Below are 23,764 nucleotides of genomic sequence, written 5' to 3' on the forward strand. Positions count from 1 at the left end.
TTCTTCCCAATCCAGGTTTCTGAATACCTCCTGTAAACACGCGGTGAATAGCATTGGAGAGATCGTATCTCCCTGCCTGACGCCTTTCTTTATTGGGATTTTGTTGCTTTCTTTGAGGAGGATTACGGTGGCTGTGGAACCGCTATAGATATCTTTCAGTATTTTTACACACGGCTCGTCTACACCCTGATTCTGCAATGCCTCCATGACTGCTGAGGTTTCGACTGAACGAAACGCTGTCTCGTAATCAATGGAAGCTATATATAATGTTTGGTTATATTCCGCACATTTCTCTATCACCTGATTGATAGTGTGAATATGATCTATTGTTGAGTAGCCTTTACGGAATGCTGCCTGGTCCTTTGGTTGACGGAAGTCTAAGGTGTTCCTCATTCTATTTGCCATTACCTTAGTAAATACTTTGTAGGCAACGGACAGTAAGCTGATCGGTCTATAATTTTTCATGTCTTTGGCGTCCCCTTTCTTATGGATTAGGATTATGTTAGCGTTTTCCCAAGATTCCGGTACGCTCGAGGTCATGAGGCATTGTGTATACAGGGTGGCCAGTTTTTCTAGAACGATCTGCCCACCATCCTTCAACAAATCTGCTGTTACCTGATCCTCCCCAACCGCCTTCCCCCTTTGCATAGCTCCCAAGGCTTTCCTTACTTCTTCCGGCGTTACTTGTGGGATTTCGAATTCCTCTAGACTATTCTCTCTTCCATTATCATCGTGGGTGCCACTCGTACTGTATAAATATCTATAGAACTCCTCAGCCACTTGAACTATCTCATCCATATTAGTAATGAGATTGCCGGCTTTGTCTCTTAACGCATACATCTGATTCTTGCCAATTCCTAGTTTCTTCTTCACTGCTTTTAGGCTTCCTCCGCTCCTGAGAGCTTGTTCAATTCTATCCATATTATACTTGCTTATGTCAGCTGTCTTACGCTTGTTGATTAACTTCGAAAGTTCTGCCAGTTCTATTCCAGCTGTAGAGTTAGAGGCTTTCATACATTGGCGTTTCTTGATGAGATCTTTAGTCTCCTGCGATAGCTTACTGGTATCCTGTCTAACGGAGTTACCGCCGACTTCTATTGCACACTCCTTAATGAAGCCCACAAGATTGTCGTTCATTGCTTCAACACTAAGGTCCTCTTCCTGAGTTAAAGCCGAGTACCTGTTCTGTAGCTTGATCTGGAATTCCTCTATTTTCCCTCTTACCGCTAACTCATTGATCGGCGTTTTATTCTGCCTGACTTGTTTTTCGATATGCAACTATAATGGCCCTTAATCCACATTACTTTTTACTTAAGTTTACTTCAACATCATAGGAGACGATACAACAGTCCCAGCAGTGATGTTGTGGGTTGAACGGAAAAAAAAAAAGGTGCAGTTTCGCCCGCAAGGCGAAGCATCGATTGCGATTGCAAATTATTGTACATCTATACGAAGTGAGGATAGTAGTTTTATCGGCCGTATAAACTTGAAAACAAAGGCATACTAACTAAATAAGAAGCATCGTGTTTCAAATACGCAACCACACATGAACACATCTCGTTCGATTACCGCGGAAACTCGCTGTCAGAACAAAGGGATGAGGAAGCGGGTTAGCAGCATCGAGCGAATTCACCTTCGTGATGCGCCTCAGCGTGTAAACGCATTAGGCCACGAAAACATAGCGCGCAGCGGAATGCGCCTCTGTTGCAGATAGCTTTCAAGATACCGCGGCACAGGCGGGCGCACGCGGCTGCCCGCGAGTAGAGCGCGCCTGCGCTCCCTGCCTTGCGCGGGACAGAAGACGGCGCGCTTCCTCCCCGCTTTCCTCACCCTCGCACGCGTTCACTTGCACATACAGCATATGGCGCGCGGCGACGATTTTATCGCCCTTGTACTTTATATCGAACCTCGCGGCGACGCCGACGCTGACGGCAGAAATGCGCTTGGAGTGCCATATAATTGCTATCGCAATAAAGCAATTACTGCTTGGCGAAGGCTTTCACCCCGTTTAACACACAGCCACAGTGGAGTTCGTGAAATCATAAGTCTTATACAATTTCAAAAACATTAGTGATTTTCATATCGAGTGCATTTTTAAACACGGGTGCATTGTGACGAAAAAAAGAAAAAAAAAGGTGTTTGTAGAAAAGAACGATATTATTTATTTATTGCGGAACAGCAGTTATTTCGCGACCATAGGTGCTAAGCGAGCACCCGATTTTCCAAGCATCAGTGGCTCACGTGCTGTATGGTGTATGGTATTAAGTGTGCTAGCTCGATCAGAGAATAATTGTGACTTTTTCGACAAGTACGATATCGCTTCAATAAAATGGAATTTTTAATTTCAGGCGTTGGTTGCAAATTAAGGGCATCGAAAATGGGTTTAGTGCGTTCATCGCGTGGAACACACGCATAGATTTTCTCTGTAGTCTATCGGTAGTTTTCTGTAGTTTATTTATTCTTCCTGACTTGTTTTTCGTTGTAGTGCCCCATAGTAGATAGCAATAGCTTAATGTAGATAAAACGAGATAATTATGTAGCAAGAGTTTATTTCTTTGCACCCGCCGTGGTTGCTCAGTGGCTATGGTGTTAGGCTGCTGAGCACGAGGTCGCGGGATCGAATCCCGGCCACGGCGGCCGTATTTCGATGGGGCGCGAAATGCGAAAACACCCGTGTACTTAGATTTAGGTGCACGTTAAAGAACCCCAGGTGGTCGAAATTTCCGGAGTCCCCCACTACGGCGTGCCTCATAATCAGAAAGTGGTTTTGGCACGTAAAACCCCAGAATTTTTTTATTTCTTTGCGACAAGAGAAAACGCGATAAGACACCTTCGGTATGTGAAACTTCAGTGCGAACAAGCTCCACGGCATGTTTTCGTTAAAAAGTGCTCCAACGGTTGTCGCTAGAGGTTCAATTTTAACTGTTTCTGAACTCTGTATCAATCGTTTATGAACCGAACAGGCCCCTTTAAAAGCCGCGCCCGAGGTTAAATGTAGCTCCGATGGCGTCACTCCTGGCCTGACAACGGTACCGTCTTCTCAGGCGACATATGCACGATGGCGCGCTTCCGCTACACAATGATACCAAAGCAAGGCACTCGGGTAGTACGCTTGTAAAGTTTTATTAGCGTTACATGTTTTCGGTACGAGCTGTTCAAACTAGTGACCACCTAGACAGGGCCACTTTTTAGATGCACCAAATTTTTAAAAATTGCCCGCGGTAGTTAGCACAACTCTAACCCTTGATCAAATTACTCGATTGCTTCTGCGAGACCTCGGAATGTCTATCTAATTAATTGAAATAATTACGCTAAATAACATGTTGTTTGATTACTTGATGGCACATCTTTCAAGCTACAAATTGTAGGTATTGAGTATGCAAGCCGTATCCAATTAAAACAAAATCTTAAGACTACACCAGTTTTCAGATAATAATTTCCAAAGCATCCGACGAAATACACTGGCGTTTCAGCTACTTTTGTGTTTCAACGCATAAAACAACGTTAAAACAATGGACCTTTATTTATTTATTTTATTTTTATTGATAATTACCCTCAGGGCCAAAGGCATAAAAGAGGGTAGTGGCCTACAGCAATTAAGAATAGAAACAAATATAAGCAGTTAAAGCGTTTCAGTACAAACGCTTCTGATTATACAGTGTAAGTCAGGGTTAACAACGTCATGATAAATTGGTAGCAAACTAAGACAGTAAAGTGGTAAATACAGAAGTACTTAGGTTACAACTATGCAGTAATCAACAAGAAAAAAATGCTTCAATTACACAATGTTAGCTAGAACTGCTCGAAATCTTTGGTTATCGTAAATGGATACGACTTCACCAGGAAGATGGTTGCATTCCGTGGAAGACCGCAGAAAAAATTACTGCAAAAAAAGCTTTAGTGTAACATGATTCAAGACCAACTTTATAACGGTGATCGATTCGAGGCGATGCGTATTGCGACTGAAAAATGAAATCATTGCGGAGTGTTGAATGATGGTATAATTTATGAAAAAGGACTAAACGTAGGATTTTATGACGAGAAGAAAGTGGGGTAAGCGCAAGGTTGGTTTTCGTGGTAGACACACTTGCAGTTCTTTGGTAATTACGTAAGATAAAACCAACTGAACTATTTTTCCCGAGTTCTAATGAAATAATTAGTTTGTCAATAGCAGGATCCCAAATAGCCAATGCATGTTCAAGTTTCGGACGTATAAGGGCAGTATAAAGAAGCATCTTTAGGGCAGTTGAAAAGTTACGGCGTAGGTAGCCAAGCATGCGGTTAGCATTGTGAATTACGTAGTTGGTATGAACATTCCAAGATAAATTAGCAGCGATATGCACACCTAGGTATTTGTAAGAGTGGACTACTTCCAATGCACCATTATTTAGGTAATGTGTATGCATGCTGTTAGTTATTCGGGATACCCGGATCACTTTAAATTTGCCAACGTTTAGTTCCATTTGCCAATGTTTGCACCAGTTTGGTACACTAATTAGATCAAACTGGAGGTGGTTAGCATACTCTGCATTAGTTATTTTACGACAGATAACACAATCATCCGGAAATAAGTGAATTTTAGATGATAGTGATGAAGGGAGGTTGTTAATATAAATGAGAAACAAAAGAGGCCCGAGCACTGAACCTTGAGGTACACCGGAAGCTTCGCTTCGAAATGGGATGTTATGGCCGTTTGCAGTTACAAATTGAGAGTGATTAGATAGGAAGCATTCAATCCATTTCAGGATGTTAGTGTAAAGGTTCAGCTGACTTAGTTTATGAAGTAGAAGTTCATGACAGACCTTATCAAACACATTTAGCGAAGTCTAAAAAATGCAATCTACGAAGGACGAACGACGAGAATACGTTGGAATTTGTGCGTAAAAATTGCAAGCTGAGTTTCACATAGAAAATGTTTTTTTCTTCTAAATCTATGCTAAGCTGGTGAGAAAAATGTATTTGATTCTAGAAAATTGACAAGATGTTTGAAGATTGTAGGTTCGAGCAAGTTACAACAATTGCTTGGGGTTGAGATGCGGTGATAGTTAGCAAATTTTGTTACCTGATTTATGCAGTGGAACCACCTTCCTGATTTCCCATTCGCTGGGGTGAGTAGATGTAGCCAGTGATTGTTCAAAAGGTTTTGTTAGTATAGTTGAACAAATGGCGATGGTATAATAAAGAAATTTTTAGTTAATAGAGTCGTAACAAGGCGATGAGTGTTGGTGCAGGGAATCGATTAGTTTCGCAACGCCAGCCGTATCCACGATCACTGGAGGCATAACTACATAATCGTACTGGCGATTAGGAGGTAGGCGGTCATTGTAGAGGACAGAAAAATTTTTCACAAATGCGTCACTAAGGGCGGCAGCGCACTGTTCTTTGGGTATAAGGATGCCCAGTGGGTCTTCCAGGGTTAGGTGCTCATCATGCAAGGGGTTGATTACACCCCGAAACTTTTTAACGTTAGTCTTTGACATCGATGGAAGCACATTATATAGAAAGTTATATTTAGTATTGTTTGGTGCTGTCACCTACGTGACGAATGCGGAATTTAAGCACACCAGCGTGTGGCAGTTGGCGAGTGTTTTGCGGAGTGATATAGGCGTTCTTTGCGGTTACATGGGCGCTTAAGATGGGTATTTACCAAGGAGCATCAGAATTGGACGTGATGATGCGGGATTGAATGTACTTTTTAATTAGTTCCTGAACATTAGAGGCGAACAAGTCCCAATTCTGCTGAAGCGAACGATCTTCAAAATTTGGTAGGAACGTGTCGAGAACTGCAGTAAATTCGTTATTTATGGCGGTAAAGTTAGCTTTTTGTAAATATGTATAATTTTTCTGATTTTATTTCGTTTGCGGGTTAAAGCGTTAATTGGAAATGCAAGAATGCACTTATCGTTTATACCGGATAGGTGTGTAATATCCGAGATTGTATCAGGGTGGGATATGAAAACCAAGTCAAGGGTGCTTGCAGCATTAGAAGCTACACGTGTAGGCTGTGTTACTAGTTGTAACAATGAAAAACTGCGCACAAGCTCAAAAACTCCTTAGCTTGTGCCGAAAAGTGAAAGAGTGAAGAAGGTTTATCGTTCCAGGTTACGTTAGGAAGAATAAAATCGCCCAGAAGTAGGATGGAAGATGAAGGAAATCGGGTGTGAGCAAGGTTTATACTGCCGTGTAAATCATGGAAAAACGTAAATTGTGCAGACAGTAAGTGACAGCACGCGCCTATGATGAATTTTTTTGTCACCAAGAGTTATGGGAACCCAGAGAGCCTCTAGGTTGTCGCTCGTACAGACAAGACAAGACAAGATGTAATGTCATTTGAAATTGCGAAAAAGACGCCACCTCCTCTGCGCGCTGTACGATCGCAGCGATAAACACGAAATTGCACAGCACCATGAAACACTTCTTTGTCATTCACAAGCGCAGGCAACCATGTTTCAGTAAGCGCAATGATTTTCGCAGAACATGTCAACTGCAGAAGATAAAGAATCGCATTTGTTGGAGGTGCTTCTGACGTTAGAATATAAAAATGAAATTTGAGTAAATGAAGAAAATGTACCACTGCCTCTGGCGCTTTCCTAGATCTGAGAACGTGGCGGAAGAGAATATATACGCACTACACTATCGCTACGTTGCTTGAGTTCTTCAATTTGGTCTGAATTGGCGTTGTACCTGTATGATTTCCCGTTCAGGATTCACTCATAATATAGCAATTTGAAAGGTTCAGAAGAGGCTTGACTTTTACCGAATTCAATCAGTTTTCTTCGCGTGGTTCGTGTAGCAACCTAAAATAGCTTCGCTTAGATTGATGTTCTTATGCTTGAATTGGCTGCGCAGAGACAGTAGTTGAACGAAAAAACCAGTCAAAAACACAAAGGACAAGAGGAGAGGCTCACACCACAACGCCTGGACTATCAATTGAGCTTTATAAGAATCGGTGTAGTCCCAGCAAGGCCAGCAGAGCATGCGCAACTGCATCATCGCTAATCACAGAGCATGAAAAGACAAGAAACGCTTCTATCTTGAACGACCTAGAAATTCAAATTCTTTTTCAAGTAAGCGCACCGAGGTTGTACTAACGCAGTTGTCACCTAATAAACTGATGTAGTACGCTTCCAAGATTTCTCGCTCTTCTTTGCCCTTGCCCCTACCAAGAATCGTCACGTTGCTGAACAAAGGGTAACAACCACACTCACTGCAATGACGAGGCAAGTTTGCACCGTTATCTGACCCCAGGGAGGAGTGGTGCTCACGCAGGCGGTCATTAATACATCGACCGGTTTGGCCTATGTAAAATCTTTCGCAAGTGAGAGGGAACTTATGGACAGCCCGTGCAGCACATGCCGTAAAATGGTTTTCATGCTGCGTTGTGCAAACGTGGTTCCTTGCCCTGCCTCGAGAAAAGCTCAGTTGATAGTCCAGTCGTTGTGGTGTGTGCCTCTCCTCTTGTCCTTTGTGTTTTTGACTGGTTTTTTCGTTCAAGTATGTACCAACTGGCCCGGATTTCAACCCTTCTGCAGAGACAGTAGTTTTTCTTTGGTTTTGAAGTTTCCGAAATTCACAATAACAGGACGAGATTTATTAGGCGTATACGAACCTAGGCGGTGCACACGTTGGATTGCGTCTGCAGGAAGTGGGTCGGTAATACTACTAATTTATGTGGTTATATTCGACTCTGTTTGTTACCATGTCTCATTGTTATCAGGGAGACCATGGAAAATTGAATTGTGCTGCGCGACCGATCTTTCAATTCATTTAAACGAGACTCAAAAAGATTATTCCGACTGCTAACTTCTTCAATTGTTTTCGTTATGCTGGAAACTATCAGGCTAATAACAATGTTTTGAAACTTTTCTTTTAGTGCGTCTAGCCTTTTCATAATACCACAAACGTTTGATTCAAGTGATTTCTGTCCACTTCTTATGGCCTTAACATCAGCAATAATCTTGGCCTGGAACTTTGGCGTTTGTAAGGAACGCGTATGCATGTCCTTTATAAGCCGGAAGATTATGCTCATCTGCTCAAAGGGGTCATCTGGCAAGGACTCAGTGTCAAGCAGAGATTCAGAGCAGGTGTTAGGGCTAGGCTTCAATTCAACGTCCCCCGAGCACAACCAAAAAAAAAAAAACGCCATAGAAAAACACCCACAAGCGGTTTCAGAGAAAACTCTTGGGAATGGGAGCAGAAGCAAAGATGGGTCATCGCTTTTCTTAGCGTACAAAGAAGACGCACAAACCTGCGAAGTGAAAACATAGTGGTTGAGTGCCATGTCAACGGTACTGCTCCCGTGTCCAGTGAAGGCGAAGGGGACAGGCGGAGTTCTTATATACCTGACAGCAGGCGATGTCACCGATGAGCGAGCCAGGAGTGATTTGCGCAGATGCATTCATGTCGATAAAGGGCGCAGCATCCAAGGTGTCAGCGGGCAAGGCCGGCTGGAAGGGCTGAACACCGGAGGCAATGATGCTATGTGTTAAGGTTGATAACCAAGCAAGTCAGGAGACAAGTAGCGCCTGTGAAGTGAAAACATAGTGGTTGTGAGTCATGCCAACGGTACTGCTCCCGTGCCTATCTAGAAACCAGTGCAATCCTTCGAGTTCTTCAATATGCCTTACCATCTCACTAGCTACAATTCGTAGATTTAAATGTACCGTAAAGTGAATAAATATAAAGCTAATTGGCGTAATTATTTGAATTATTTAATCAGACATTTTGGTTTCTCGTAGAAGTAATGCCTGCCTCCCCGAGGAGTTAGAATTGTGATATTGACCACTGCCAATTTAAAACAATTCGGTACAACTAAAGAAAGCGCCCCATAGGCTCACCGAAACAGACTTGTACGTCACCAATTACGTGTAATTAATTATTTGCGATCAAATAAGTTGTTGGAAGTTTTGAACTTACCGGTTAATTTGTTTACTCGGCAACACGCACGTCACTAATTACTTTTTCCAGTGACCTATGATATGCAAACAGTTACGTTATTGACGAGACAAGCTGTAACAGGAAACGCAGCTTTAAGCACTTGATGTTTCAATAACTACAGTAAAATTCCCGGGATGTGCTATTCACAAGGTTCAAAGGGATGAAAACGTGGACTGCTTTGCTTACAATCAACGTTTCGCAGCTCCGCCTCCATCCCCTGAACATGGCCAGCTTTCAGATTTGCCCAACTCTTTTGCAAGCGCTCTTAAGCGACCTTCGTCGACGGTAACAACTGCTGCCTGCTCATTTCTTCGTTGCTTAGCGCAGTAGTCTATGACTTATGTGATATACAGAGAAATGTTTGGCTGTTAAACACACATGTTCCTATCTGTCTAACACGTTTTCATATAGACCTAATTTGGAGATTGTCTCGTGCAAAAGCTATTACATCGGGGCCTCCATTACAATTGCTCGTTTAAATCTAAACGGCTAACGAACGAAGACATAAGCTGCGCCAGATATTCGCCGCCGGCAGTTTGGCTCAATAGCGATGACCACTTTGGTGCCAGGAAATTTATTTATTTACAGTACACCCTGCAGCGCCGAAGCATTATAGCAGGGGAGTGGGTAGAACATAAAGTGACTAGCACGAGAATATAATCACACAAAAGGGAGGGATGACAAAGGAGCAATGCATCAAGATAAAAATAAGTACATGAAAAAAGTAAATGAGAAACAGTACAAGAAAAACAGTATAAGAAAAAAGGTAATTCAGCCTGCAGTCAATGGTTTGGAAGACGATTGCAATTACAAATCACTGATTAGTCTTAAAAATGCCTCCCGGGGAGCACTCACAACTTCGACTGGCAACTTATTTCATTCAGAAATACTGTGGGGAAAGAAAGAAAACTTCATATAGTTTGTTTTGCAGGAAATTTCACGTATTTTGAAACTGTGGTCTCTTCTGTTTGAGATATAGTGTGGTGCTTTAAGGTATTTTAGCTTGTCAATGCCTGTCGCGTCAGTGTATATTGCGTGCAGAAGTTTCAGTCGGTGCTTCTGGCGTCTTATCTGTAGCGGCTTTAGTCCGATGTGTTTCTTTATTGCTGTTATGCTTGCGTGTCGGGAGTACTGCTTTGATATAAACCTGGCAGCGCGGTTTTGTATGCCTTCTAACTTATCAATCAGGTACCGCTGGTGGGGATCCCACAAGGCGGTGGCATATTCTAATTGCGGCCTTACCAGCGACTTATATGCTATGGTTTTAAGAATCTGAGGGGCAGTTCTAAGGGTTCGTATAAGTAGGCTAAGCATTTTCCCGGCTTTCCTGACGGTCATATCAATATGGCTGGAAAAGGACATATCAGCAGTTAGATGAACACCTAAGTATTTAATTTCGTTAACCTTCCTGAGCATGGAATCTCCCAGTTTGTAAGTAGGTTCATTAGTGATTTTAGATTTAGTGAATGTTACCTGGTAACGTTTATCAGTATTCAGGCTAAGTTCCCAGTTTTGACACCAGGAGGCTATGCTGTTGAGGTCCTGCTGGAGTACGTCTATATCATGTTGATTGCGAATGGATCTGTAAACAACGCAGTCATCTGCGAAAAATCTAATTTGTGAGGAAATGTATGAAGCGATGTCATTCATGTAAATTAAGAACAGCAGCGGCCCCAGTACCGAGCCTTGCGGCACTCCAGAAGTGACTTGGGCAAAACTAGAATTCTTGCCTCCTATAACTACGCATTGTATTCTGTCGTTCCGGTAGTCTTCAATAACCTTCATGACTTTCGCATCCAAATTAAGAGTGCTCATTTTATGTATTAACAGATCTTGTGATACGAAGTCAAAGGCTTTGCTATAATCGAAAAAGACTGCATCTGTACGTATTCTTCTTTCAGCACTATCTGCAAGCTCATGAAATAGTTCTATCAGCTGAGTGGTACAGCTCACGCGTTTGTAAAAACCGTGCTGATTTGGAAAGAAAAAATTGTTTCCTTCTAAGTGCCTTATGATATTGCTATAAAGAATGTGCTCAAAGATTTTACATCATATGGAACAAAGTGAAATTGGCTTGTTGTTAGATACGGATGACTTGGAACCGCTTTTAAACACTGGAACTATATGGGCTTTTTTCCAATCTTTAGGGAGCACGCCACTTTCGAGGGTTTTGCAGAATATTACTTTTAAGTATTGAGATATAATGAATGAACAGGCTTTGAGTATCCTTGGAGAGATTCCGTCTGGTCCAATTGCTTTGGCTTCATTAATGGAGTTGAGACAGTTCCTGATACCCTGCAATGTGATAGTAATTGGAAGCATTACGTTTGGCACACTGTATGTAGTGTTGGGAAAAGTATTTCTATGTTTCGTTTTTAGAAATACTGATTTAAAGTAGTTGTTAAAACAGTCCGCTTTAGCGTTGCTAGTCCGGAGAAGTACATGTCCTTGGCGGTATCGATAGCCTCGATATATTGTGTGTGTAACCCTTGTAGACGGCGCTCGTGTTCCTCTGATGGGTTCTTTTTATATTTTTGATAAGCATGAGTCCTTCGCTTTATCTTCCTTTTAACCTCATAAGTCATCCAGGGTTTGTCTACTTTTGCTTTGTCTGAGACGTATTTGAATGGTACATGTTTTTCAGCCGATGATGACAGCACGCATTTAAAAGAATTCCACAGAACGTTCACACCTTCGGATGAGTGTTGTGAAAAAGCCTGAAACGCTGCTTCCAAACCAAGACTGATTTCATTAAAATTTGCCCTAGAGTAGTCATACACTTTGCGAGTTTCATGGGTAGCAGGAATTATTTGTGGAAGAGTAAGCATTGCAGTGACAATTTTGTGATCACTAATACCAGGTGAAACACAGACGTCATGAACAACGCTCGGATCATTGCAGAATAGTAGGTCAAGAATGTTATTTCCACGTGTACCGTTCATCACGTATTGATCAAACCCATGTTTGCAAACCATATCAAAAAATGCTGAACAGGTTTCGTTTGCACGCATGCTCTTATCCCAGTTTAAGTTTGGAAAATTGAAGTCACCTGCTAGCACAATTCGATTATCGGGAAGCGAGGCCAGTGTATCATCCAGTGATGTGATAACCTGTGGTCGTGCGCTGGGTGGACGATAAACTACGCCCAAAGCTATCGTTCCTTTATCAGGAGTGCGGAGCCTGCCCCAAAGTGATTCATGATCGCTGGTTTCCACGTCTATTGCGGTACACTGCAAGAATTCCTTAGCTAAGATAAATACTCCGCCGCCCCTAGAGTTCTTGTCTTTTCTAAAGACTTGATATGTTGAAGGAAACACTTCACTGTCTCTTATTGAGTCATCTAGCCACGATTCGGTAGCAAAAACGATATCTGGATTCGTCATCTGGAGAAGGGCATAGAACTCATCAACTTTGTTTTTAATGCTTTGGCAGTTTATTAAGAGAACAGAGCATTCCGAATTTTGGAGCTTTCTATTGCTTAAGACTGGTCATTTCTTATTTAGTTTTTTTACTGATTGGGTGTCTTCATCCCACACGAACGCCTCTCCATTTATAATTAGTTTATCGTATGCCAAGGACACGTTGTCTTTACCATTAAGTTTTCTTGGTTTACCAACAGCCCAGAGCTTCTGACGAATTTCTCTGACGCGCCTAGAGTAGTCCCGTGAGATTACATAATCAGTCCCTTTTAGTTTATTGCCGTTGCTTAGGATCAGTTCGATATCCTTGTATGATGCAAAGTTTGCGATAATCGGTCGTTTACGCCCAAGAGTATGTTTGCCTATTCTATGGACCCTCTGGATCATCCCTACGGTTACCTTTAACGTGTCCTGGCAGAGATTCCTGACAAGGTTTTCCGAAGTTTGCCAGCTTTCACGTGGTTCATTGTCTTCGAAGCCGTAGACAATTAGGTTTATCCTTCTGCTGTTGTTTTCTAAGTGATCTATTTGTTTTTCTGTCGTATCTGCATTTCCAAACCGTCCTGCCATACCGCTATTCGTACTAACAGTCTCGCGTTCTATGCCCTCGAGGATAGCTATCCTTGACTCTAGGGAATCTAAACTTACTCTGAAGTCACCCATTGTATTTTCTAGCTGATTTTGTCTTTCTAGAATATCACTTAGTCTACTAAGAATTGTTGTTTGACCCTCTTGCAAACTTTGAAGGATAGCAGCCGTACCAGACCCAGGACCGGGGTTTTCTTCAATGTCACCCGACGGCAACAACAATTTCGTGAAAAGCGCCTTCAGCGACGTGACTAAATCGCGCATCTTTTGTGGGAAAGGCAGCAGCAGCAAAAAGCGATCATCACTTCTATAGCAAGGAAACGGAAGTCTTACCTGAAGTATGCAAAAATGCCTGGTTAGAAGCATGTTCACGCTATTGCCGCTGCCTTTCCCACTGAAGTCGAAATGGTTCAGATGGGGCCTTTTATACTGTATGTATTCTTGATGGTCATGTGATGTTCCCGTTGACAAGTGATATGAGTAATCACGCCAGGATTCCTGCACATTGAAGCGAAGATCTGGCAGGCTGTGAATCCCATGGCCGCTATCTTGAAGGGGGTGCGTCCTTGTCTCCAAGAACATGCTGTTGTCGCAGTCACCGATGGCAGAGAGCAGCAACTGAAGTATGCAAAAATGCCTGGTTAGAAGCATGTTCACGCTATTGCTCTGCCTTTCCCACTCTTTGCTGAAGACTATTTTTCACTTGTTATTGGCCCTACCACCTTTTCCTAGCTCGAGCAACACTGAAGCGCTGCATTCGTAGAGAGCCCAAACGCGAGCATCGTGGCACTGACTGACCCCAATCTTGTGCGCAAAATGTTCGTAATTTCCCCCAGCACGCACATCTACCAATTTTTGAGTGTCATCGCTGAAATCTTCGCAAGAAAACCATAAAAGATTAACAACAAAGATATTGAAAAGCAGTAGTTAGTAAAGTTAGTGAAGGACTACGGGGCATGCCAGGAGAGTTTGTTTTATTTCGCTGTATTGGTGCAAAGTTAGCAAAAATTTAAAGGAAGGTAAGTTAAAAGAATCGATAACATTTTAACCATTGCCCACATTCACGCGGCCTGAATTGGTCACTGTAACCTATTATATTGTGATGTAGTAGTGACGCTAAAGAACACAGTAGCAAAACTGTTAATGACAACAGCACGTTTTTATTGGGCAAACCTGTGCCCACAAGGCTAGTTACACTTAAAGCACAACGATAGCGGCGAACATAGTCGGCGATTGTCGAAATCTTTTCTGCGGTGCAAGCGCGTCGGCTTTTGCACACGAGTCATTGATGGTTCCAGAATGATCACTGGTGCCCATGTGCGTTCAAGAAAGTACTACAGGATTCGCGTCGCGCATACAATCAGATTACGCAAAGTTCGGTAACAACGGACAGCAGATAGAACCGTCAATAACATTCCAGAAACTTCCCATGCATACAGGCGCATCCTGGGCTGAACGATAACGTTTAATTTCTTTTAGTCGGTGAAAAAGCGGTCACACGAGAAAGATAAACAAGTACACATGCATCTTAAAACTTATTGTGCGCAACAAACAGGGACGAAGAATAGAAGAAACACAAGGACGAGCGCTTTCTAACAATGGGTTTAATTTTGAAGAACCACCTGCTTAAAGGTAGCTCCCATCCTAAGTAGCATTTTTGGGAAGCATAGACAGAGAGTTGGCTAAAGGTTTAGAAGGTGTAGTAAATAAGGTATACAGATATGTCGATGACTACTTGATTTTAGGCTGTCATGTAGACAGGGGTGCTTTCAGGAATAGGGTTGTAGAAGCCTTCAATTCTCAGGGCAAGGGTTTAACGTTTACTTCTGAAGTACCGGTACATAATAAGCTACAATTTCTTGATGTCAAGTTAGAATTCCTACCGGAACATGTATGTTGGTCATTTTCACCCCGAGCTGGAAAACCGCTAATGAATTATGCCTCAAACCATTCCAGGCTTGTGAAGAATGGCATAGTCATTTCGTGTTTCCGGTCAGCCTTGTTGAATTCATGTCACCACACCGTAAAGAGTGCATTTTTTGAGCAAGTTGATAGGTTGAGAAAGGCTGGGTACCCGCTCGCTGTGATGTTGGCGTCGAGCGATAGGCTAATGAAAAGACTTAAACAGGATAAAGGACAATGCGAAAAGAGTCAAAGGCAAAAGGATGTAGCTTCCAAGATTTCAGCGATTCCGTATGTGCACAGCCTTTCACACAGACTTAAAAAGGTGGCTGGTAGTTACGCAGTAAAAGTGGTATTTTCAGCGAAAAACAAAATAGGTAGTGGGTGCTTCTAAGGTTAAAAATAAGTTCGAAAAAAAGGATGATGCAAAGAAAGAATGTAGTGTCAAACATCCGAGCAAGAACCAATTTGATGACTGCGCGATGAACGTTGTATATCAGATCCCTATGACGTGTGGTCATGTGTACGTAGGGCAGACTGCGAGATGCATTAACACCAGGTTAAGGGAACACTTGTCCAGTCTGAAAGGTCGCCCTAGCACGCATTTGGCAATGCATGGCCAAAAACATGATTGCTCCCCCTGTCTTAGTAGCACCAACATTTTGTATAGGAATAGGAATCAAACCGCGAGGGAAATTGTGGAAGCACACTGGATTGAAAAACAAAAAGAAAAATGTATCAGCCATCCATCGGTTTCATTGTTGGATAAAGAAAATTCACTTCTATCATCACATCTTTAACGCATTTTATCGTAAGTGGATGTTTCATGCACCTTGCTGTTCTTTTGTTTACCGGGTGGCTTTGGTCCACGTCTTTGTTTTTTTATCACAAGTGGTATACGTACTGTAGATGTGCTCTCTTGACTTGATCGCGCAGATCTGTGTGTATTATATGCGCTATAGGCGTGCTCTGTTTGACTAGATCGCGCAGATCTGTGGGTATATAAGCAGGTGGTTCTTCAAAAATAAAACCAGTTGTTAGAAAGCGCTCGTCCTTGTGTTTCTTCTATTCTTCGTCCCTGTTTGTTGCGCACAATAAGTTTTAAGATGAATTTGTTCCAACTAGGCCGACTCGCAGTCTTGCTTCAGTTCATTTCTAGTTCTTCCGGCCCTCTTTCTACTTGTCCGAACTACAGCTTATACAACCCAGCAGTTCTGGTCCCTATTATCGCGGTCTGTGAGTGCAGAGCACGGGTGTTAAGCTGGTTCCTGAAACTTTGGGAATGCCCTGATGAGGTGTTGCTGGTGACCGGATGGTTGCCCCCGTCTGCAGGACACGGGAGAAGAATGATCAAGATCTTGAGGTCAGAGAGCCGGAGACAGCTAGTTAGGCATTTCAAAGAATGTCTAAAGGTGGCCTGTTCGTCTGCTTCCGATGGTCTTTTCAACGTGAAGGCTTTTCGGGACTGGTGCAGACAGACAAATATTGTGACTGAGGCTACATGGAACGATGTTCGTCGAAAATTGCCGAAGAAGAAGAAAAGAGAAGTGCCAGAGGGACGCCTCCTATTAGCACGGCATCAGCAGGTACTCAAGTTGGGGCCGAAGTTCTGCGTGGAACCAAGGATCGACATCGTCGACAGGTTAGCACTTACAAGGGACATTGCCAGGAGTGTACCAGAGAAAGAAAAAGAACGATGTGTGGTGGAATGTGTGGACGTGGTCGCCAAAGCTTCGGTAAGCGATGGATCCAGACCCAATGCTGATAGGACTGCTAAGTATTTGGTTGAGAATAATCTGCGTGTTGTTAAAGCAGACAAGGAAGGCTTTCTGGTTGTTTTACCAAATGATTGTTACTTAGAAAAGGCTTTCCCAGCGGTGAATAAGTGCTTTAAGAAATGTGACGTGAGTGTAGAAAACGTAAAAAAGAAGGCGGTGGAGTTATTGAAGAAATGTGACCAAGAAAAGCTTGCGTCACATGTGAAGAACTCAAAAGGAATGAAATTGAATCTTTAACGCATTTTATCGTAAGTGGATGTTTCATGCACCTTGCTGTTCTTTTGTTGACCGGGTGGCTTTGGTCCACGTCTTTGTTTTTTTATCGCAAGTGGTACATGTACTGTAGATGTGCTCTCTTGACTTGATCGCGCAGATCTGTGTGTATTATATGCGCTATAGGCGTGCTCTGTTTGACTAGATCGCGCACATCTGTGGGTATATAAGCAAGTGGTTCTTCAAAAATAAAACCAGTTGTTAGAAAGCGCTCGTCCTTGTGTTTCTTCTATTCTTCGTCCCTGTTTGTTGCGCACAATAAGTTTTAAGATGGATTTGTTCCAACTAGGCCGACTCTCAGTCCTGCTTAAGTACACATGCCAATGCCCCCCTTTTAAAAGGCGTCGTCCAGATACTATAAACGTAGCAGCAGAGCGAAAAATCAGAAGCACGTTTAGCAAAGAACAAGTATTACAGTAACAGAGTCCCAAAGTTGGTCAGCGCTGATAGGTTAGCTTGTGCCGCACAACGTGGACTTACGTCGTCTTGCGGTAGCGGGTCATTGGGGGCGTGCAATAGGCAGTAGGCATCACAGTGCTTGCGTCCGAATGGGTAGACAACGATGATGTCAAATTCCTGGAGTCTGCCGCTAAAACGTGCGAAGCGTCCTGAAGGGTCCTTTAACTTGCTAGCCAACACAATACATGGTAGTCGCTTACAATTCTGAAGGGCCTGCCGTAAAGGACGGAATTTCGTGGTAGCCCAAATGATGGCAAGGCATTCTTTTCCCGTTGTCGAATAATTGGCTTCCGCTTTACACAGCGACCAACTCGCGTAAGCAATGACCCTTTTAAATCCGTCTTTCCTATGGACTAGGACAGTGCCCAGGCATAGGCTCCCTGCGTCGGTGTGGATTTCGGTGTCGGCGTCTTCATCGAAATGGGCGAGTACTTGTGGTGACTGCAGGCGTCGTTTAAAGCTGTTCGATTGCTTCGATTTGCGGCGTTTCCCACTTAAACTCTACGTTTGATTTCGTGAGAAAGTTTAATTGCTCGGCAGTGCGCCAAAAGTTCTAGAAGCGCCTGTAATGGGCACACAAGTCAAGAGATCATCGCACTCCCTTCTTGTTGGTGAGCTGTGGGAAGTTAGCGATGGCAGATGTCTTCTGCGGATCACGCTGGACTCTAGATTTACTGATGACGTGGCCCAAAAACAGAAGCCCATCAAGCGAAGCGGCATTTCTTCGGCTTCGGAGTGAGCCCTGATAACTTGATGGCGTCTAGTACTGTTCCAAGTGGCCTAAGGTGATCATCGAAATTCCTAACCAAGACGACGACGTCATTCAAGTATGCGAGACATGCCACCACTTCAACCCTGCTAACACCGTGTTCATCACGCGCTGCAACGTTGAAGGTACCGAGCACAGTCCAAATGGCATGACCTTGAACTGGTAGAGGCCGGCTGGCGTGATGAAGGCGGTCTTCTCGCGATCCCTCTAGTCGGCTTCTATTTGGCGGTAGCCAGAATTGAGGTCCATCGACGAGAAGTATTTAGCGCTGTAGAGCCAATCGAATGCGTCGACTGTCCGCGGAAGGGGGTAGACGTCTTTCTTCGTAATCTTGTTCAGTCGACGATAATCGACACAGAAACGTAGGGTTTCGTCCTTTTTCTTCATCAAGACTACAGAAGATGCCCATGGGCTTTTCCACGGCTGGATGATCTCCTCGCGCAGCATTTCGTTGATTTGTTGCCATATACCTTCATATTCTCGCGTTCAAACTCGGTAAGGGCTCTGGCAGAGTGGTCGAGGAAACTCTTCGCTAATTCTTATGCAAACATCGCGAATAAATGGACACAGAAAAAGCACACGGCACAGGCGCTGACTTCCAACAAGTAGGTTTATTGCGCGAGCGCAGAATATATAGGGAGGGAAGTAATAGTAAAAACATAAATGGCATGGAAACAGGAAACTAATGACTTGAGAATACACGTGGGCGGAGATCGGTTAAATTTGCAGATACGCAATTTTCTTGTCTAATAACTGGATGGATGGTGAACTGATCCATGAAGGACCAGGTTGGGTGATGGCAAATGCTTCGATAATTTCACGCGTGCGCTGGTCAGCGTGCTTTTGGATGACAGTGACTTATCTAAAATACGGGATGCATTTACATGACCTGCAATGCAGAGCAAGGTTGCTGCTGTAATTGTTTTATGTTGCGGGGGGGGGGGGGGGGGGGCGTGCTCCCGGAGGCGATCATTGAGGCAGTGTCCTGTTTGTCCTTCGAAGGAGCACCCGCACTTCATGGGTATTTCATACACGACACCTGTGATCCAGCTGGTGAAGGGCTCCTGATGCTTCTTGTTGCAACCTTTTTTGTGGGGGTTATCTTGGTTGACCCTTCTGCATAAGGTGTCCAGCTTTCTTGGCGCTGAAAAAACAGCCGAAACGCCCGCCCTTCCCGGGGCCTTTTTCAATATGTGCGATACACCGTGCAAATGGGGAATGACAGCCGTCTTCGAATTATTGATCTCGGTTTTCCGTACCTTCTTTCTTTGGTGCATTTCCGCGACCATGTCTTCCGCTAGCTGTACCAGGAAGACGCTCGGAAAACCAGCCCGCGAAAGCCGCTGAACCTGGCCTTCAAAGGCTATTTCTGTCTCGTGCGTGCATGATCTTTGCAGTGCATTACGAAAGAATGTATTCGTACCAACAAGCCCGGTTGGCCACTCTTGTGCACTTCGGTTAATATGTGGTGCTTTGCAACTGGTGTTGGTCGAATCCTCTATGACGTCGAAAAGAAGTCTTTGTAATGCCGGAGATGACCCTTGAGCTGCTGCTACTTACTCGCAGTGACACGTGTACTTGTCTTTATCAGGCGACGCGTTTCACCGCCTAACAAATGTTATCGCACAGCGCAGGACGCGCCTGCATGTATCAGAAGTTTCTGGAATGTTATCCATGGTTCCATCCCCTGTGTGTGTAATCTGATTGCATGTGTGCGCGACGCGAATAATGTAAAACTTTGTGGAAGGCACGCGGGTCCCAGCAATTGCTATGGGACATTCGACGACTGATGTATAAAAGCCGACGCGCTTGACCCGCTGATCAGATTTTTGACGATCGCCCAGTGTATTCGCCGCTATCGTTCTTTGAGTGTAGCCTGCTTTTGAGGGCACAAGTTCGCCCAATAAAACGCCAGCTTCGTTATTCACAGTCTTGCTGTCTTCTTCACCGTCACTACTACGTGACAATAGGAAGGCTTGGATTTATGTAGAAGACGGGTTCGGTAACTATAGTACTCGAGGAAGATGCAGCAGAATCCGAGAGGACAAACGATTCGCCGGTTTCAACAATTTCGTCGATGTATGCGATCGTCGTGCTCTTGTTCGTGTGCTCGAATGCCTGGCTGAAGTTTGTCAGCAACACTTCGTTTTTCCTCCGTGCAGTCGAGGGATCCCTCTTGCAACGCTAATTTGGCGGTCGAGCCGTAGACGTTGGTCACCCTCGATGACGCCTTCTGCGTCTGCGGGTGTTTCGGTGCCGACGGAAATTACGATGCTGGAGCGAAAAAGTATCTTACTGACCGCTCACAAGTTGTTGTCTATTTATACACTAGGGTTGATGATTGGCTGAGTGGTATTGCATTCTAGAACTAGTACAGCACAACATACAAAGAAAGAAACAAGCCGAGCCGACCAGATAATAGAACAGAGCGCTCTGTTCTTTTATCTGGCCGGCTCGGCTTGTTTCTTCCTTTGTATGTTGCGCTGTACCAGTTCTAGAACTCTATGTAGACATCATTCAGCCGCAAACTTGAATATAGAACTCGTGTTCCAAAAAGGTCAATTTTGTCCCCTTTGGTTTTTAATGTATTAATGAAATATTTGCTTCACCTTTATTCAATTGTATATTTTTTCAGTACGCAGATGACGCGGTGCTACTAACGAAACATATACCTTACGTGAAAGCGATTAGTTTGCTAAACGAAAATATGTGCGATGCAATGGCATGGTTTGAAAATAAAGGTTTTACAGCCAATTCAACGAAAACGGAAGTTGTGTGTTTCAGAAATCCGCTAAAAGCAACGGTTAATATGATACCGCTTTGTTGCACTCACACGACAAACATTTGTGTAATTGCTTTGCAGTAGAGTATATGAATTCGGTAAAAGGCTTCGGATTATTTATCGATAATGACCTTTACTGCCACAGCCATTTAACGTAGTCTCAGAACTAGTCTCAGAAGCACTAGTCTCAGCAGTGCTGCGTGTTTATTATTTAGTATAAAATCTTTTCTTCCGATGTCGGTTAGAAATGGTCATGCACTCGCTCGCGTACACTGTTGTGAAGCAGGGAATAATCGCATGTGAATTTTCTTGTGTTGGTGGCCAGTGCGGATTCGATGCAATTTTAAAGACTATGTTGAAAATCATCGCTTACAATTCTCCTGTGGCGAACAGTGCAGATCTGTTTTCGTCTCTTCTATTGCCTTCCTTTTTTCGCTACTCGTGTCAGCACATTCAGGAACTCGTATTTTAGACATGCCTACACTGGACGCAGATCAATCCAATAACGTGCTCGTTTTACTCTGCCCAGTTGAACTACAACATATGGCGAAGCTAGAAGGTGTGTTTATATTCGCCATATGTTTAAAGAACTCCCAAACTATATACTCACTGCTACCTCAAAGCGCACCCTAAGGAATCTGTTTATTTATTTTATTTATTTATTTATTGATACTGCAATCCCCACCGGGATTTTAGCAGGGTGGGTTACAATACATGAGAGAAAATACAACATAATGGCAAACGAAATATATGTACGTGCCTAGGTCACAGTCAAGAAAGAATAAAAGAAAAATTAAGCAAAACATTTATCAAATGTGCAAATGAAATAGACGAACAATCAACGCATAAATCATATAGACAGTCACTATAATATAACCAATTATGTTTCAGCCATCAAGAAGGGATGCGAAAGCTGACAAAGAGTCTGCTTGAACGATACAGCTGCTGAGATTATTCCAGTCTCTGACTGTTCATGGAAAAAATGAATACTTGAAAGAGTCATTATGAGAACGAAAAGGTGTTATTGTTAGTTCATGTCTTTGACGTGTCGAATAACCGGAAGAAAATGTAATCCATTCGCTAACGTCGACTTTATAGTGCCCCTTAACTAATTGATATAAAAATTTTAGTCGCGATGAGCGGTTTCTATCGGATAACGGGATTAGGCTAGCGCGAGCTTGTAGTTCAGTGATTGAGCTACGTCGAAAGTTGTTATAAATGAACTGTACGGCTTTTTTTTTTTTTGAACATTCTCTAGTTTCAGAATATTACCTTTTGTATAGGGGTCCCATATTATAGCAGCATAGTCTAAGACTGGGAGGACAATGGATGTGTATGCTAATCTTCTTACAGCAGGGGTAGCCAAAGTTAACGTTCTTCTTAAAAAGAATAACTTTCTATAAGCATTCGCTGTAACGTAGTGAATATGTTTGTTCCACCTAAGATTGTTTGAAATCCATAGCCCAAGATATCTGTATTCAGACGCTTCAGACAAAAGCACATTGTTAAAATTATACGGAAACGATAAGGGCCTCTTCTTACGAGTGATCCGCATGAAAACTGTCTTGTCGAAGTTTATACACATCTGCCACCTCTTACACCAAGAAGCAATACGCTGAAAATCATTGTTTAACAATGCCTGATCAGATTGATCATTAACCTCCGTATATAGAACACAATCGTCCGCGTATAATTTTATTTTCACAGAGATGCCTTCTACCATGTCGTTTACATACATATGAAAAAGGAGTGGCCCTAGGACCGAGCCCTGCGGGACACCTGATTTTACTGGTAACTGGTTAGATTGATGTCCTTTGAACGCAACAAACTGATGGCGATTGTTCAAATACGCTGATATCCAATTAATAAGTTGAGAGTTTTTAAGCAGACTATTTAATTTAAATAACAATTTACTGTGTGATACTTTGTCGAAAGCTTTGGAGAAGTCCATAAAAATTGCATCAATTTGTTTTACGTTATTACAAATACGGCAAAATCATGGATAGTAGCAACTAGCTGTGTACAAGTTGAGTACCCTTTCCGAAATCCATGCTGGCATTTTGTTATGATGTTATGTGTATCTAAAAAATCCAGTATATGTTTATGTATTATGTGCTCTAATAATTTGCAAGTGTTAGAGGTTAAAGATACCGGACGGTAATTCTTTATAGACTGTTTGGCACCGTGTTTATGAAGTTGTGTTACTCGGGCTGTTCTCCAGTCATTCGGGAGTTGACCTTCTTCCAAGGAACGTAAAAACACAATGTACAAGTATTTCGAAACCCATTCGGCATACCTTTTTAGGAAAGTGTTGGGTATATCGCCTGGGCCTGAACTTTTCTTTTCATCAAGTTTTAAAAGCATGGGGAATATACCCTGTTCGCTTATTGATACATCAGAAATAGGGGGCAAACAATTCTCAAACATAGGTAAGACACCATCATCACTAGTAAAAACTGAGTGGAAATGCTCATTAAATCAGTTAGCAATTTTTTCTTCATCATTCAAGTGAATGCCATCAACTTCAAAAACATCGCATTGGTAATGTTTCGGTGACACCTCCCGCCAAAATCTATCTGGAGACGCTGTGATGAATTTAGGCAATGATTCTTCATAGTAACGTTGTTTCTCAGTAGATAGTTGGATCCGAAGTTTAGATAAAAGAGAGAAATTTCTGCCGTTGATCTGGTAAAGCACTGCTTGATTTTTTCATTTGATCTTTTAACCTCTTCAGCTGCCTTTTCAATCTCAGCGTCTCCCGAGAAATCCAGGGATTCTTTTTTCTTTTCTTAACAATAGTTGGTACATATTTTTCAATGCATTTATTAACAATACTCTTAAAGCGTTCCCATAGTTC

General features: G+C 42.9%; 1 protein-coding gene across 1 annotated transcript in view; it reads left to right on the top strand.

Annotated features, from left to right (window-relative positions):
* LOC126526714 (uncharacterized) overlaps nt 1–23,764 on the top strand; it is a 140,741-nt gene that overhangs the window by 114,990 nt on the left and 1,987 nt on the right. The window lies entirely within an intron of this gene.

The sequence above is a fragment of the Dermacentor andersoni genome, chromosome 8, assembly GCF_023375885.2.
Source record: "Dermacentor andersoni chromosome 8, qqDerAnde1_hic_scaffold, whole genome shotgun sequence".
Lineage (NCBI taxonomy): Eukaryota > Metazoa > Arthropoda > Arachnida > Ixodida > Ixodidae > Dermacentor > Dermacentor andersoni.